The 16,760-nt window shown below is 46.6% G+C and overlaps 1 protein-coding gene across 2 annotated transcripts in view; it reads left to right on the forward strand.

Annotated features, from left to right (window-relative positions):
* INPP5D (inositol polyphosphate-5-phosphatase D) overlaps positions 1 to 16,760 on the forward strand; it is an 86,386-nt gene that overhangs the window by 41,560 nt on the left and 28,066 nt on the right. The window lies entirely within an intron of this gene.

Below are 16,760 nucleotides of genomic sequence, written 5' to 3' on the forward strand. Positions count from 1 at the left end.
GGCTACCAGTCTGCCAGGCTATTCAGAGTCAGTCTACAATCATTCCTTCCCATTTCAGATGACAACCAGCTTCCCACACTAGAAATCAGATTTCTACTGACTCCACGTGTGGCTCACATGCCTCACATGCACCATGTCACCCGTGTATTTCCTGATGTGCTTTGGGGTCACCAGTTTCTCTTTGAGATCTGCAGTAAGAGGCAGCATGTCTGAAACTGGAGGCATCAGGTTAGTGAGAACAGCGGAGTGCTGGCAGCTTTCTTTCAGCTGTAGGTTGTTGATAGGAATTGTGGACTGTGTGTCCTGGGTGCACACATCCAGCTTGGCTTCTGCAAGAGCCACTTTTTGGGAGCTCGAGCTGTTCTTAGGAGCCCCACTCAGATGCAGCTCTGCACAAACACAGCTATATTGCCACCCAGGCCAATTCCAGGCTCTCAGCCCTGTGCTCCAGAGGACTCTCTGCCCAGGGCCAGCCACCATATCCCACTTGGCCTCGACAGCTGGATTCCCCAGTCATTGAGATTCCTCTGCCTCACTTGCACTTCTGTTTTTAAGGAGGAACTGGCAGTGGGACACTGTGCCAGACTTGACCTGGGTCTGTATGTGTTACTATGGCAGGTCACCAAAACTCATCCACCTTCCCAGAGCACTGGGGAACACCATACAGAGGAGCCTGTGCAGGCTGGGAGCAGGGCTGGCACACAGCTGGAACCAAGAAGCTGCCATTCTGATCTGGCTCCACAGGGTGCAGCAGCCTGTTTGTAGGAATACTCAGTTTTCCCCCATCATCTGATCTAGCCCAGCCTTACCATCATAACTAATGTGTCTTGGTGTGTTGTGGTGGTGTGGTGCTGTGATGCTGTGATGGTGGCATGTGTTCAGAAGATGATCCATTGTTTATCATTGCTCCAGTACCCAGAGCAGCTGCAGGGGTCAGGGTCTCATTGTGCCAGAGAGCTCACAAATGAAGCTCCCCTGGGCAGGGAGAGTGTTGGGGGAGACCTGAGGGTCAGCAATGGGCACAACTACTTATGTCCACACCAGCTCTGTGGCAGGGCTGGGGTGGGAGCCTGGCACTGCTAATGATGTTCTTACTCTTTGCCCTGGCACTGAGGTGAGGAAGGGACATTGTGGAACCCTAACTCTGAATGGCTTTGGAGTATGAGTCTGACAGCTGCTTTGTCTTTTGGAAAACAAGCACAGAAATGATCCTATGTTGTTTATCCCCCTGTGGGAGAGGAAGAAAGGTAGGCCAAAGAGTACCTGCAAAGGCAGCCAGATGGCCCCACACTTTGTCCCTTTGTGTCCTGGGCAAGCCCTGTCCCCTCCTGGTCCCTCAGTGCCCCCTGGTATGTCGTGTGAGCAGTGCTGTCTGCAGCCTGGCCTGCAGCCTCTGCTGGCAGGACACTGGTGCCAGAGCAATGGGGGTTTGGAAGCTGAGTGGAGAGCCCTGTGGCCATGTGTGCAGCCCTCCAGGGAGTGCTGAGGCACAGGCTGGCCCCAGTCCTGCCCCCAGGGAGCTCTGTACAGCCCCCAAGGGTGCCAGCTACGCTCCCCAGCTCGTGCTGGGTCTGAGAGTGTTTCTGCCATGACAAAAGGGCCTGTTTTCATGTATGGCTGTTCCACTTGTCTGCAAGTCAGAGCCCTGCAGCCACAGGAAATCCATTTCTCTCTGCTGTAGCAATGGGCAGTTCTCATGCTGGATCAAGGTTTATGAACATGTAATTTTTAAGATTCTCTTGGGATCTGTGTTGTGATTGTGAGGGATTTCTCTTGTTCCTATGTCATGGGATGCAGAGGGACTGTGGTGGAATACCTTTGTAAGCTGGGTTGCCAGGAACTGTAGGTTGAATATCAGGAGTAGGCTAAATAAAGTGTGTTGTTAACTCATGTTTTGAAGACAAAACACCTCCTGCTTTGTGCTGCCTTATTCCAGTTCTGTGGGAGAGGCAGAAGAAGGAGGGTGGCTTCATCTGGCAAGAGAGGGACACAGTGAAAGTGGTAATTGAGGCTCAGAGGAAAAACAGTCTCATGTGGTTGGCTGCTGTTCTTGGTACAGTGTTCCAGCTGGGCCAGGCTTTTTTTGGTTGCTTGTCTGTTGATTTTTGGATAAAACAAAAACTACTTCATGTGTATTACAAGATCAGACTTTTGAAAAGATTACTTCTGTGCAAGGATATAAAAGCTGTTGAATAGGATGGAGTGTTGACATTTTAAAAAATCCCATTAAAAAAGGAAGGAGTCTACTAATCCAATGGAATTAGAACAGGTGTTAAATTAATACAGCAATCGGTAAGTGCTTTTCATTTCTGAGTTTATAAAAATTATATAGGAAAAATTCAGTACTCAATCCTGAGATTAGCCTGCATTAGTTATGAGCCCTGATTGTGCAATGTGACCTTTTTTTTTTGCCTGCACAGTGCTCCTTCCTGAAAAAAGCTGCCTTCCTGCCCAGAGCTGGGATGTTGTCTGTCAGGAGCTTGTCATGATGACAGCAGCTTCAGAAGAGGTCCCATGTCACAGCTACATACACGGCACATGTGACAGGACAGGCTCTCCCTCTACCACTTGTGGAGTTTTTTCACCTTTAAAGCTGCAAGGTGCTTCACTTTTTCATTGAGTCTTGGAGAGGCCATTTCATTTTTCTCTTTTCTAGTTCGACCCGCCCCAGTGGAATGATACTCAGTGTCATTTTTTGCATGGTTACATTATCTGGTAGCAGAAAGGGAGGTGTGCATTTTTGCATTCTGAGATGCACTTTTTCACATTCAGGCTGAAGAAAATGATATTTGCATATGTCCTTCCAGCATTTTGTGCCATGGTCTGATGTGCCATTGGGATTCTGCACCTGCAGCAGCTCTACATCAGCTAGCATGGTCAGGAATCCCTCTGGCCTGCCATATCTGGAATGCAGCTGGTGTCCTCCCAAAGCACACTGGGCTGTAGAGGTCACCATCACAGACTGTTTTCTTTACATACAAAGGAAATTTGTCCCCCTTCTTTTCTGGAACTGAGTAATTTTCTCCTTCCATTACTTGAGACTTCAAAATATGGGCAAAGAAAGCCATGGCTTGGATGAATCAAACTTGCCTCCTGCTGATGAAAACATATTTAAGGAAGGAGGGTAGGAGTAATGAAAACCCCTTGAAACACAGAATCTGTAAGAGCCAGTAGAGATCTTTAGGCTGAGAACAATTAGTCACAGATCTCCCTGCTGCCTGCAGACTCTCACTGTAGTGAAGCACTGAGAGCTGAGAATAGGAAGAGAGCAAATAACAGTTCCACAGAGATCGAGGAGCAGGGCACGAGGCTGGAAAGAACTGCCCCTGAGGTGGCTGAGCTGCTGCCTGGGGGTAAGTCACAGCTGGACTACTTCACTTTCTTCTCTGGGAAAACAAATATGATTTTCCCTTGCTCCAAAGGGGAGGCATAATCAATGTGTAGTTATGGAATGTTTGGGGATTAGCTGAGTGTAATCATGTTTGTGCAAAGAGGGGCGAAGCAGCAAAGGAGTCCTTGGGTATTGCAAGATCAAGCTAAACATGAGAGACAAGACTAAAGACACTAACATTGTCTTTGTTACCTAAGCATCTATAGTCAGTTCTTGCCATCCAGATTCACAGAAGATATTACTTTCCTGTGCTGTCACTTAAAGCACCTCGTTTATCCAGCTGGCTGAGGTTTCAATATGACCCTCTTCACTGCCCAATCTGCATTCCTTGTGATCTTAGCATCCCCCCAACAAATGGGGAACTTGGCCCAGTCTGAGGATTGGGTTACCAAAAATAATTTTAAATAGCTATCCCTGGCTGACCTTACCAGGATCAGAGGATGTGTATCAGTATGCATCCCCCCATTTTAGATGTGCAGTCAAAGCTGTCACGTAGCCAAAGGTGAGTTGTATCTCTCTAGTCAGCAGGAAAGAAATGGGTTTCTGATCTGGATGGGCTGAACTGTCCTTAGTGGGTCCTGTCTCTGTTGTCTAAAGAGCCCAGAGAACCCCCTTAAACTGCCAAACTTGGCAGGCTGCAGTCAGATAAAGAGATTCCCAGTACAACTGTCTCTTGTTCAGTGTGAGAAGGCACTGAGGTCAAGAGCTGCTGTTGAAAAACTGTGATACTGCCTTTGCCTAATGCTTTACCCTGGATTGCCTCGACATACTGCTATTTTAAAAGGTCACTGTCAAGAGTATAACCTGCCTTGGGAGTGAGAGTGCTTGAAAGAGGTGGTGAGAAGGAGGAAGACACTGGTGTTGGCTGGTCAGTGACAATGGATTGGTACAGGGGGGTGTGGTACCATTGTTAAAACCTGATGGAGTTTGATCTCTCTTGATTTCTGGTACATCTCCAACAGGAGTTCCCAGCTCGTGTTATCTGCTGGCTGCAGTCAGTCAGTCAGTTCTCAGGGGCAGCTAGATTGCATCTTATTTTCTGCTCTTGGCCAGAACTTATTTTCTGGTCTGTCAGATAACGGTCCATAGGTTGTTTGCAGGATCAAGCACAGGCCTTGTGCCACTGCATGTGGAGGCTGGGGGAGATATCCTGATGGAGAGATGGCACCATGGCACAAACAGGGCTGGCTCCGGAGATGCCCTTGGTAAAAGCTGCTGAGAGAGAGCCAACCTTGTCATTGTGGGAGCAGCTTTGGCTTTTAATAAAGGTGGAGTCTCCTTAAGAAACTGGGGCACCTGTAGAGCAGATGTCCATGCCAAAACTGGGGTGGCCTCACCTTGAGTACTGGGGGAGTTTTAGTCACCACAATACAAAAAAGACATTAAGCCATTACAGAGCATCTGAAGGAGGCCAGGAGGGTGGTGAAGGGCCTTGAAGGGAAACCATATGAGGAGTGGCTGAGGGCCCTTGGTCTGTTCAGCCTGGAGGAGACTGAGGTCAGATCTCATTGGGGTCTGCAACATCCTCCCGAGGGGCACTGGAAGGCAGGCACTGATCTCCTCATTCTGGTGACCAGTGATAGGAGCTGAGGGAATGGCTGGAGCTGTGCCAGGGCAGGGTCAGGTTGGATCTCAGGAAAAGGCTCTTCCCCCAGAGGGTGGTTGGGCACTGACCAGGCTCCCCAGGGCAGTGAGCACAGCACCAAGGCTGCCAGAGCTCAAGGAGTGTTTGGACAATGCTCTCAGGGACAGGGTGGGATTGTTGGGGTGTCTGTGCAGTGCCAGGAATTGGACTGGTTGATCCTGATGGTCCCTTCCAACTCAGTATCTTCTGTAACTCTTTGATTCTATAACTGTGTGCTGTGTCTCCTGTTCTGTGGCAGAGTCTCCCTCAGCCTGAGGAAGGCACAGCTTGCCCTGCTTTCCCGTGGGTGTGACCTGGTGCTTCAGCTCACTCAGGTAACATTCCCATTCTGCCCCCCAGAACTTGCATCAGACGTGTTTTTCTACAAGCTCAGGGCACGGGCGTTGCCTGACCACTGCTGCTTCCTTCTAGCAAGGTGCTCTTCCTTGCCCTTCTTGCCAACCTGTTTGGTTTGTTTGTTCCCATATTACCCTCAGTCTGCTCTCCCATTCATGCCACCAGCTGAGCTCTTGCCTCAAGCCATGTACCTGCCTTGAGATATGGTGGGCTGCCAAGGATGGAGGCTCCAACCACCCACAGTGCCTTGAGAGCTGTTTGCATCTTCTGGCTGCCCCACAGGAGAGGGCAGAGATGGAACTTGGCTTGAGCAGAAGCAAGAGCCACTTTGTATTTTCAAGCAAAGTGGAAAATTTAAAAAAACCCTTCTTTCAGGTGAAATGTTTCATTTTGATTTCGGCCTTTTCAGAAGTGAGCATGGTGTTGCCAGGATGTTGAAGAAAAACGTTGTTTCAGATGGAAAAACTGGATCACTCTTTTGAAAAAGTCCAGATAAGCAATTTTGAACTTGTCACCTTCTTTTAAAATTAATAGGGGAAAAGGAAATTGAACAAAGACTATGCCTTGCATAGCACATGCTCCAATCCCCTTCGTGTTTTTGATAAACTTTTTTTTTTTTTTTGCTTTGAGCAAAACTGTTTGATCGATTCCAGAGTTTTGTGAGCATTACTTTGTTGTGAGAAGGAATTGCTAAAAGCTACCTTCTTCTCATACTGCACAAGAGACTGTACTACAATAAGGAAAACATTAGAGTTTTAAAGGTTATTGCCTGTCTTTTTCTTTCCACTTCAATGTCCCAGGTTTGACAGAAAGCAGCAGTGCATGCATCTTCCTGCACCCCCTCTGTGGGTGAATGTAGGAAACATTGATTTTGCAGTTGTAGTACCAGATCATCATTTCTGGGAGCAGGAACACTCCTTGCATTTGTGCTGAAATCCCCCAGTTAAACAAATTGCTTACATTGTACTTACTACCTGTTGCAAAGGGAGGGCCTGGCCCTCGTTACTTGTGGGCTTTGCTGACTTCAGTGAAAATTATAGATGCCCTGGCAGCACTGTTTTACATTGAGTGATCATAGAGCTTTTTTTTTTTTAATTTTTCTGGTAATTTTTTGCTGGTCTGATACGGGGCTGTGACAGGAAACAAGTGTGCTATGAGAACGTTTAGAAGGCAGGCCAGCAGCTGTGACTCACGGTGCCAGCTGACACAGGGGTGGGGCACAGTGTACTCTGAGGCTCCCAGGAGGTGGAGAATCCCTAAACACTGTGTGTAGGGACTTCTGCTGAAACCCTTCCTCCCCAGCATGCTTCTAGAAACACATTTTTGGGGAACACCTTGATTTGTACTCCCTCTGTGTGTGGGTCGGCTAAATATGCCAGAATGAACTAAATCCTCTGTCCTGGGACGGGCAGGATGTGCGATGAGGGGGCTCTGCTCGCGTCAGCCACCACAGGACTGTCCCTGCTCCGAGCAGGATTTGTCCTGGCCTCTGTTTATGAGTCCTGCAGGGTGGAGCTGGGCCTGGAGGCTCCATCCGGAGTGTGAACCTGCTCTGGAGCAGGGCTGCCTGTCCTGCCAGCAGCATCTGATAAGAGCTGGGAGTTTAGGTCAGTTCCTGCATTCCTGGTGTCACTGCTGCTGTCACCAACATCAGAGGCCTGGCTGTGGCACAGGCAGCACCCAGTCCATTGTCAGCCCTGTAGAGAGGTGCAGTTTTTGTTGTCTCCTGGTTGCCACACTGCAATCCCAATGTGCTGTGCTGCTCTGACTCGTGTGGCCAAGAGGAGGTTTCCTGGAGTAAGGACTTTGTGATTTGCTGTGGATTTTGCTGATCTTCCTGTACCTGATCAAAACCTTTCAACTGGGGAATTGCTCTTGAGCTGGTTTCAGTGGGTGACAAAGCAGAGCTCACTGTTTCAGGTGAGGCTCAGCCATTCACCACTGCAGCCACTTCTGTCCCTGCTGGGTGAGGGGTTTGTACCTCTCAGACTGATGGCAAACCCTCCTGGTCTCCAGTGGGGACGGGGCAGGCACAGGCCTGCCCCAAATGCCCGGTGCAGGTTGCACAGGGGCTGTGAGACACCCCTGTCAGGGCAGGGTAATGATGAGAATGGCACTGATTTCACTGGAGTTAGTTCCTACCACAGAAAACTCCATGTGCTGGTGGGACTCCATTGGCACGGAAGGGCTGAGGGATAATCAAGGGGATTACTTTTCTTGAAGAGAAACAAGGGACAACTGGACATCCAGACAATACTTATGGGGAATGCATTGAAACATGGGTAGGACAGCACATTTCTAGTATGCCCAAATACATAATTTAATTATACTAAGCTTCATTTTATTACAAAAACCGGTAGATATTAAAATTTTAATATTTTTCAATATAATTTAATGTTGATTTAAATAAGTTTGTAAAGCTCTTTACATGTAAGACTGAAATTACACATGTATCTCATGTTTCTGCAAACTATCCAAATCTGTTTATACAAGAAAAATGGTTTTTTCTGCTGTTGCATCTGAGGCAGGAATAAACAGAAGGCATTTCACAGGTTTTGGAAAGCTGAAAGAAGCAGCATTTAATAAGAGAACTAGGTATTTCCTGAAACATGCACATTCCTGCTACTGAATCTCTCAGTATACAAAATTCTTCATACAAACAAAGCATATCCAGCTTTTGTCTAGTTTGAACCCTTCCAGAATGTTTCCAGTTTCCTGAAATATAAAAAAACATGTTCAGAGAAGATGGCTTAAATCAGACTAAAGTGGTATTATTTTGTTTTTCAAGCTCCAAGAAATGAAATCAGGTATTTGGAAGTTAATGACATGAACTGAAATCCCTTTTCCTTTTATCTAGATGTCCTTTCAGATAAAATCTCTAAGCAGTGAAATGCCAGTGCATGTCATCAATTCTCTTGCTGCTTGCCTTCCAATAAATGTGTTATCTCACAAAGCCTTCATCACACTCAAACAATTGCAAATTGCAAATAGCCAACCCTCTGGGGTTGCAAAATCCTTCCAGATTCAGGAGATAAGGATTAGGGCTGTTACACAGTGACCAGCTGACCAATTACTGGTTTAGAAGAGTTCTTGTCTCACCTATTATCCTTTGGAAAGGCTTTGGCCCCCAGCAGCTCTTTCCCACCCCACCGGATATTCCAGCTCCCGTTACAGGAGCTCCAACAACCAGGTTTGTTGGAGAGGCCAAATGTCCAACCCTGACTGAGAGGAGCCCCTGGGACACACCCACCTCAGGGTCTCCAGGACTACCAAAATGAAATTTTTCCTGAGATTCTAAACCTCTTATGGCAGATGAGAAAATATAATTGAAAACATAGGCAACCGACATTCTCAACAAGAAAATATTCTTATTTTGCAGTAATTTGAGGGATATTAGCTTTAATATCATTAATCACATAGTGTTCAAACCATTTGATTGTCTTAGCCTTTTTATATTTTATCAAAGACTTCTGATAGTCTTCATAACTCAATTTAAGGTATTCAGGGACACAACAGATTATTTCTCTTTCCTCTGTGTGGTAATGAAGCACTGTTTTATTGCTTCTGTGCTTTGAGGCATGATGGGTCACGGAGGAAAGTGCTCATTTCCAGGCAAGTCTTGAGTTGTTTTCTCAAAGAAAGAGAAGTTAATATATTGTTGGTGCTGTATGAGGCTTCTTGTCCTGATCATTTAAGATAGCAATGAGTCTTGGAAAACACTGATATGAGATTTATTTACAATGAGACTTATGGCAAATATTGCCATCAATACAAAATTGTTTCCACGCTTGTTCCCAACAGGATGATGCCCTTTCTTGTTCAGAGATCTATCTTGATTTGCTGATGAGATGGATCATTGCAGGCTGCATTCCCTCTCCAAGCAGAAGTGGAACTTATCCAGCACAGCACAAGTAATACTTGGGGTCCAGTTAGATTTTGTTCATGTGATCTGCATTCCAGCCTCAGGAAATGAGACCTATACACCCTACACGTGCAGTAACTTATTGCTGATATAAATATAAAATATAAAGATGCAATGACCTTTAAATAACAACATTTTCCATTGAAAGTATTGTCCTGGTTGCACTTCTTTTAGGTAAACGAGGTCTGCTCCACCATTACTCTTCAAATTTACATTTTGGTGGTTAAAGTGTGTTAAGCCCAGTTTTAGGGGGCAAAGTGTAACAAAACGTGTAACATCCGCTATTTTTATTCCAGGTTCAGGGGAGAACATAAAAGGAGAGGGTTTGAAGGGTGTTTTTTGTCTGGTTTTAGTTTTGTGGTTAGTTTTGTTAAATGATGATGCTTCTTCAGGCTGGGTTCTGTATCTGTTCAGTCAGCAGGGATGGCTCAGGGCTTCCTTTCACTGAGTAAGGGTTTGCAGTAACTGAATGAAATAAGGGACAGCCCCTTCAAAGAAAGTACAAGTGGTCACCCCAAGTGTCACAAAAATAGAAAACAATTGCTGTAGCAAAAGACTGAGAAATTTTGCAGGCTGAAGACAGGAAATTGTAACACTAAGGTGCTCACCCTTATCTGCGCATTTCTTGGAAGTTTTAATTATGCAATCCCAGAAAATTATGCAGTTCTACGTGGTGAATTGTGAATGCAGTTGTTTCCCATGAACCTTCTGCCTGCATTGCTCTGCTTCAGTAGCATGTCTTCAATAAGTATGGCCTCTTTAGTCTTACCTTTTCTCTTTTCCACTTGATTGTTTTTTGTAATTTATGCATGTTTAGTGCTTGGTGACAGTTGGAACTGGGATTCATTTAGGCAAGAAGACAATAAAGAAAGCAGAGAGCTGATTGTGGATCCTCCCATGTCTGCTGCACAGGTTAGGGGAGACCCCCAGCAACACAGGGTAAGACTGATGTGAGCTGAGGGATCCTGCCCAGCTGTGCAGGCAGAGCCACTCTGGGCATGTTTTCATCTGTTTCAAGGAAAAGGGAGCTTGGGAATTTGAGAAGAAAATAACCTGCAATATATACAACTAATACATGTATCTGAGAAGCAGATCACCTCCCCAGAGGCAAGTAACCTGCAGGAGTGTCCCAGCCCAGTGTCTGTGAGCAGGGGGCACTGACAAGATCCCACACCTGCACTGAGTGCCTTCAGGAACCATCACTGTGTTGCATTTGCTGCCTTGGTTGCCTTGCCAGCTCTTGGGGACCTGGTTTTTTTCAGGTTTGTCTTGGTAAGCACTGGAGCTGCATGCTTTTTGAAGAAATGAAAATGGAAATTTTTATTTGACCTGAAGTGCTGAAGCTTTTCAGTGGAAAACCAAAAAGCACAAGGCTTATGATATAATTACAGAAGTTGTTAGAAGTAGTGTACTCCAAAACTTTTACTTAAATTCTGCCCACACACTACAGAAGTGTTAAAAAAACTGCACCAGATCCTCAGGGATCTGCAGTCCTTGCTCATTCATCACCAGCTCATCTGACTTGCACCCTGTAGCTAAATTTAATCCCAGTCCTTCATGTTCTGTCATGGACTGTACTGTTGTTTGCTTGTTGTTGATGTAAATCTTCTTTATTATAACACAGAGAAATACTGAAAGGGTTGGTTGCTCAGCAGGTTTCTTGTGGTGCTACCAGCTGAATGCATGTGTGCTGTGTTGGCAATATCTTTTTTGATGGCTGGAGTTTGAATGGTTTATTTAATGTGAAGGACTAACTCGAGTATGGAGTGTTGATGCTTTCTACAATTGCTTGGTGTTCTTCCTGGCTTCTGTCTAACTATATTAGTTGGATATTTGGCAATTAACATACTTTTTATGTGAATCATGGAGTGTAGGAGAAGAGTGGAATGAGGTCTTTATGTAGGACCTGAGTACATTATTTTTATGACCTATGTCTTTATTATGTGTGGGAAAATGCTGGTTCAAAAGACTTCCATTGGTCCTTTACCTTCTAGAACTTCTAATATGTTTTACTCTAGGATGTAGAATTTTAACAAGGAACTTGAGATAAAAATTTGGCAGGCAACCATACCCTACTGAGAAGTCCTTTCAATATTCCTTCTCTTCAAGACTCTCCTAATTTGCAAGTGCCCCAGTTCTGCCATGGGAGCTACCTGTGAACATGACCAGTGCTTGGGCTGCCAGAACAAAGCCTGGTGGGATCACAGAGAGCAAAACCCTTGCAGGGCCAGAGGAGATTAGCAGGGGCAGATATGACAGTCAGGATCTTTTTAAGATGAACTCCAGCTGGGCTCACACTCCACACACAGCACACATTAAGCATTTGAAACCCAGAATGAGCAAAGGTAGGAAAAAGTGAGATGGCCATTCCAAAAATTGGAAACCTTCAGCATTTCCGTTTTTTGGTAATGTTTAATAAGAATGGAATTGTGATGCAGTGTGAGTAATTAATACACAGAGTCTCTTAAGTCATGCTTAGAGAAATGGAGCTTGTGGGAGAGGCAGCATGTACTGGTATCCTTCTGTTGCATTGGAGGAACAGAGGGAATTTTATAAGATTGACAACATAGTAATTTTCTTTTTTTTTTTTATTTTTTAACTTAGTTTTGTTTGGATATCTGATGTTCAGCCAGGATCACAAGCTGGAAGTAATATGTACTTAGCTGTTAAATTGCAATTCCTTGTTTCCTTCCATGAATAATCTCTTTCAGAAGTTCTGAAAACCTCTTTCCTGGAACTCTCTGAATTCCATGGTTTCACCCAAAGTCTTAAACTTAAAAGGCCACTGTAGCAAAAGTGACATGGACAAGCTAACCTGAGCATCAGGACCAAACCGTATGCAGGATGAGACAAGAAAGACAGGGACTATTCACCTGCCATTCCCCCCAGCATTGTTAAATTTATATAACTTGTAACTGCGCTTCCATTGTGCCATTCTCCCCAAAATCTGTATGATTCTTTTTCCAGGTGAGGAAGTACTGCCCCACCCACCCACGAGCATCCTCTGCCCCTGTTCCCTGGATTCTTCCCCTTGCCTTTTCTCTCATGCTGAGTTCCCTGGCAGAGACCCTCTTGCTGAGCTTTACGCAGCAGCAGAACTCCCTTGCCAGCTCCAAGTTCCCACCTCCTATCAAAGTTCATTTCTTTACTGCCCCTCTGTGTCACAGGATCCCTCTTTTCCTCAGCCACACACTTACTCCTCTCCCTTTGTGCTTGCTCCTCAGTAGCTCCATTTCTTCCAAGCCCCGGGTGTTGCATTCAGATGAGGGTACATTTCTGGGTGGCTTGTATTTTGGGAAGTAGCTGTTTCTCCCAGCTGTGATTCCTGTCTATGATCCCATTCTTGTGAAATGCTCCTGGAACTTCTTAGCACAAGATTTGATCTAAAAATAAGGCATGTTTTCTAGAAAAACAAAACCAAAACACAACCAGGTTGCTTTAAAATGCTGTAAAAAATAATTTACCAGGAATTTTGTAGCTCTTAGGATCCCTTTTTTAGTGAAATGTAAAAAGCTTGCCTACATGAGAACCAGAAGTAAATTTAAAAATGCCACCTAGACATCCTAGCTAACAGTCAGTCTTGAAGATTTTTCCAAACCTGAAAACCTAGAATTTATTTTTTTTTCAAATCTGAAAGGAGAAAAGTTCCTGCCAGCCTTTCTCACCACAGTAGAAGCGACCTGATTTTCAGCTTCCATTTAAGCTGGTGGGCATTGCAAGAATTTTATAACTTTAAAAAGTTATTGCCTGTTACTGAAATGCCTACATATGTGTTTAAATACCTGTTTTAAGGCACTCTGGTTAGAAAAGATTGACCTTAAGCAATATAAGCAGATGACCAGTTTCCTAGTTCCTCCTTGTGCCTTGGCACAGGAAAGGAAAACACTTCCTCTTCCTTCTGAGGGCCCCAGACTTCCTGTGCCATCTATTTATACAATTGTTGTAATGAACCCCAAGTTAACCACTTCCTCTCCTGGCTTAGCATAGGCTTTACATCTTCTAAATCTCTTTTTACTTTGTGTCTTTATACTCCATTTGCAACTTCTCCTAAAGGTGTGTTCAGAGCTGCTCCTCACCAAACCCGTGTTTGGAGTGTCTTTGTCGAGGTGTTCTCTTGGCCAGGTGGCAAAGGAAGATTAGGTTGTCTCAGCCATACAAAAACCTGCTGAAAAGTCCAGGTGGTTGAATTTGCAAAGGGGATCCCAAGATTTAACCAAAGACTAGTGATTAAAGGCTTTAGTCGTGCCTGCTCTCATGAAATGAACAGCCTGGAAGCCTATTCAGCAGGAAGACAAGAGCAAGTTGCAGCTAGTGGTGTTCAACCATTGTACAGTAAGGATAGAGAGGATTGGAGGGATTGATAACTGGAAGGACCTGCAGAACTGAGGGCAGGGTCTGGAGGACAGGAGACACCAAGACATCCTGGGGGAAAGGGGGCTCACAGCCAAAAGGGCCGGAATCCAAAGTGGGAGATCTGAAAATCATGGTTTGGGATGCAGCTAAAATGGCTGGGCTGGTCACAGTCAGCTTTAGCTGTCTCCTTCAAGGATACAGCAGGATGTGAATAAAGGCAGCTGGCAGATGTGCAGAGAGATTCTCGTGGTTCCAGGATTAGGGGTGGCAGAAGGCCTTGCAGGTCTCCCCCCAGCATTCCCGTTTCCCCAGCAGAAGCAGGATTGGATGCTGGCTATGAGGATTGCCTGGGTACCCTGCACTGCAGCACTTCCAGAGACATGGACACACTCTCTGTGTAGCCCAACTTTACTGTCTCTGCCTGGCAAAGCTGCCTGAGCTCTAGCCTAACCTCCTCTGCTGCAAAGCCTCCCCCACCTCTGCTGTCCCTCGGGGACTTGCAGCACATCTGGTTGCCATCTTCTTTATAAGAGAATTTAAAACTTGTAAGACTGCTGCTGTGCCATCTCCAGGCTGCCCCTTTGCCAGACCATACCAGTCCCTTTCTTCAGAGCTTTCCTTGCAAATCCCATTTTCCAACTCTTCAGCCTTCCTTGGAATTTTTCCTTGGGTTTCTGTACGGTATTTTTACATGTTCCATAAGAATTGGTGCCCCAAGCTGCACAGAACAGTCCAGCTAAAGTCTTCTGGCAGGAAGTACAGTAGAGGAGTTTCTTTTTGCATCTTGTATGACACTCCCATTAACAGATCTTAGAGGGACTCGTGCTTCAGATGCAGCTTCCCCCTGTAAAATTGCTTCTCACTGTCTGATTCACTATTCCACAGATTCCTTTGTACAATCCTGCTGCTTTGTGGGCTGTTCCCTAAATTGCATCTGTTCACTAGGTGTTCCCCTTCTGTGTGTTGTGGCTGCCATCAGCACAAAGCTGAGGTACCAGCAGGGATGCTGGAGGAATCCCCCTGGAACTGGGCCTGCCCTCCACACCACTCTGGTGTCCTGGCAGACCTGGGAGCACGTTTCTGGGATGTGGGGTGTTGCCGTGGAGATGACACTTGCCATCCACATTTATAATGACCTGAAACAATTCACTCTGTAATTAAAACAAGATCTGTGCTGCCATAACCCCAAGGAAATAGTTACTCACTGGAGGCGGGCAGGGGGGCGGGAAGTGGATTTCATTGTTGGCTCTGCTGGGGTGGCTCCAGCTCCCCCTGCGCTGCCCCGTCCTGCTCTGCTTTGCTCACAGGGCCTGTTCTGCCTCTGCTTCCTGGCTCAAAGTCCAGAACAAGTTTGTGTAAAGTCTAGGCTGCGTTCTTCCTCGCTCTTGTCATCCAGAGCAGTTGTCTTCAGGACGTTCATTCAGTGTTCCCTCAATCCAGTTTTTGGAATTGTGCTCTGCAACTACCTGCAAACTGACTCAATGCCACTATTTTACTATCCACCACCACTTTTCCTTCCCACCTCTAAGCCTTTGCCACAGGTTCAAGTGTGAAGAAAGCAGGTGTCCCTGCTTTCCTTGCTTGCTGGCAGAGACCAGCCTTCAGGTGGGTCATCCAGCAACCCGAGCTCTGGCGGCAACATTACTGAACCAGGTTTTCTGCGTTCAGCTGATGCTACTCAGGCATCATCCCTGCAGAGCTGGCTGGGAACACCCCACAGCCTGGGTGATGGTCCTACTGCTCTGTAGGCTGGGAGCAAAGTGTCAGGCTGTTGGATTTGGAGGGGCTCATGTGGCACAGGTGGTATCCGAGCACCTTGTGGTTGTGTGTCGAACAATGTGCCGTCTGTCACGCAGGCTTTGTTCCCATCCCTTCCCCAAGGGGAGAAGCAAGTGCAACAGGGTCTTGCTTTTACTGTCCTCTCTCCCATTTCAAACAATGTGCAGTTTTTGCTGTGCCTCTCTGCAGAGGGAGGCAGTGCAAAGCAGAGTGCTGTGCTCTCTTTGGGGGAGTGGGGAAATCTGGGGGGTGCTTGGAGCTGGGAGGAGCTCATTTCATAGTGCAGGCAAAAGGCAGAGAGGATTGCTGGGTACTGCTTTGTGCTGGAGGGGCGCAGCCCTTCCCACACACTTCCTCTGTGAGGTCCCTGCAAATAATAATGCAGAAGAAAATGAGTGAGAATAATCCAGCAATTTTGCTTTCAGACTCTCGTGATGGCCAAGCTGATGTGTAGCGAGGCGGTGCCGCCGCTGTGGCCTTTGTGGTGCGGGGAAGGACCTCGAGCTCCCCCACCCCACTGAGCGGGTGCTGAGCAGGTTTGAGGTTCCCCATCCTTCCCCCTCTGCTTGGTCATGGCTGGTCAGAGCTCCTGACCCTGCTGGTTCCCCATTTTCTTATTCCAGCTCTCGCTGTCTCTGTGCAGTTGCTCGAGACTAGGCTCAGTTCTTTGCTGAGTTCTGTCTCAAAATATGAAATGCAGTCCTTTATTTTGCTTGTGCCATGGAGAGTTGGTCCTTTTTATCCTGAGTGGACTTGGGGAAGGTGGGCTTTCAGAGGAGCTGGCACTGCTGGATTGGAGGCTGCCTCTCTTTGGGAAGGAGTATCTGGGTACAGATGCATGCAGATCCCAGCTCCTCAACATGGCCACAAATTCCAGTTACCCTTGAGAGAGGAGATGGTAGGCTTCATCAAGAAGGGTGGCTGGAGGTGGTGGGCCAAGCTAGCAGGGTAGAAAGGGTGCATAGCAGCAGGGCCTCTCTGCTCATGTGTGCACCCAGCCAGCTTGCACGAGAGCTGGGGCCTGTGGGGGATTTGGGCTGCACCACAGGCTTGGGTCCACTCCTGAAATGCAAGGAGTTAGAGGAAGGAGGCCTGTTGCAAAATGCTCCTTCTTCTGGTTACCACAGAGACCAGCACGGTTTCAGAGACTGAACTATCCTTGGTAGCAAAAAGTGCTAACTCAGCCTTTCCTCCCACTTCCATCAGGGCTCTGTTTGGCCTTAGAAGAACCGTGCAGGGCACTGTGGCTTCTTGCAGGTGCCCTGGGAAAGCAGGAGGTGAGGGGCGGGACAAGGCAGTGTTGGGAGGGATGCTGTGCAGTGGAGAGATGGGGT

This window comes from Manacus candei, unplaced genomic scaffold (assembly GCF_025592945.1).
Source record: "Manacus candei isolate 608988 ecotype Guabito, Panama unplaced genomic scaffold, ASM2559294v1 h1tg000015l, whole genome shotgun sequence".
Classification (NCBI taxonomy): Eukaryota; Metazoa; Chordata; class Aves; order Passeriformes; family Pipridae; genus Manacus; species Manacus candei.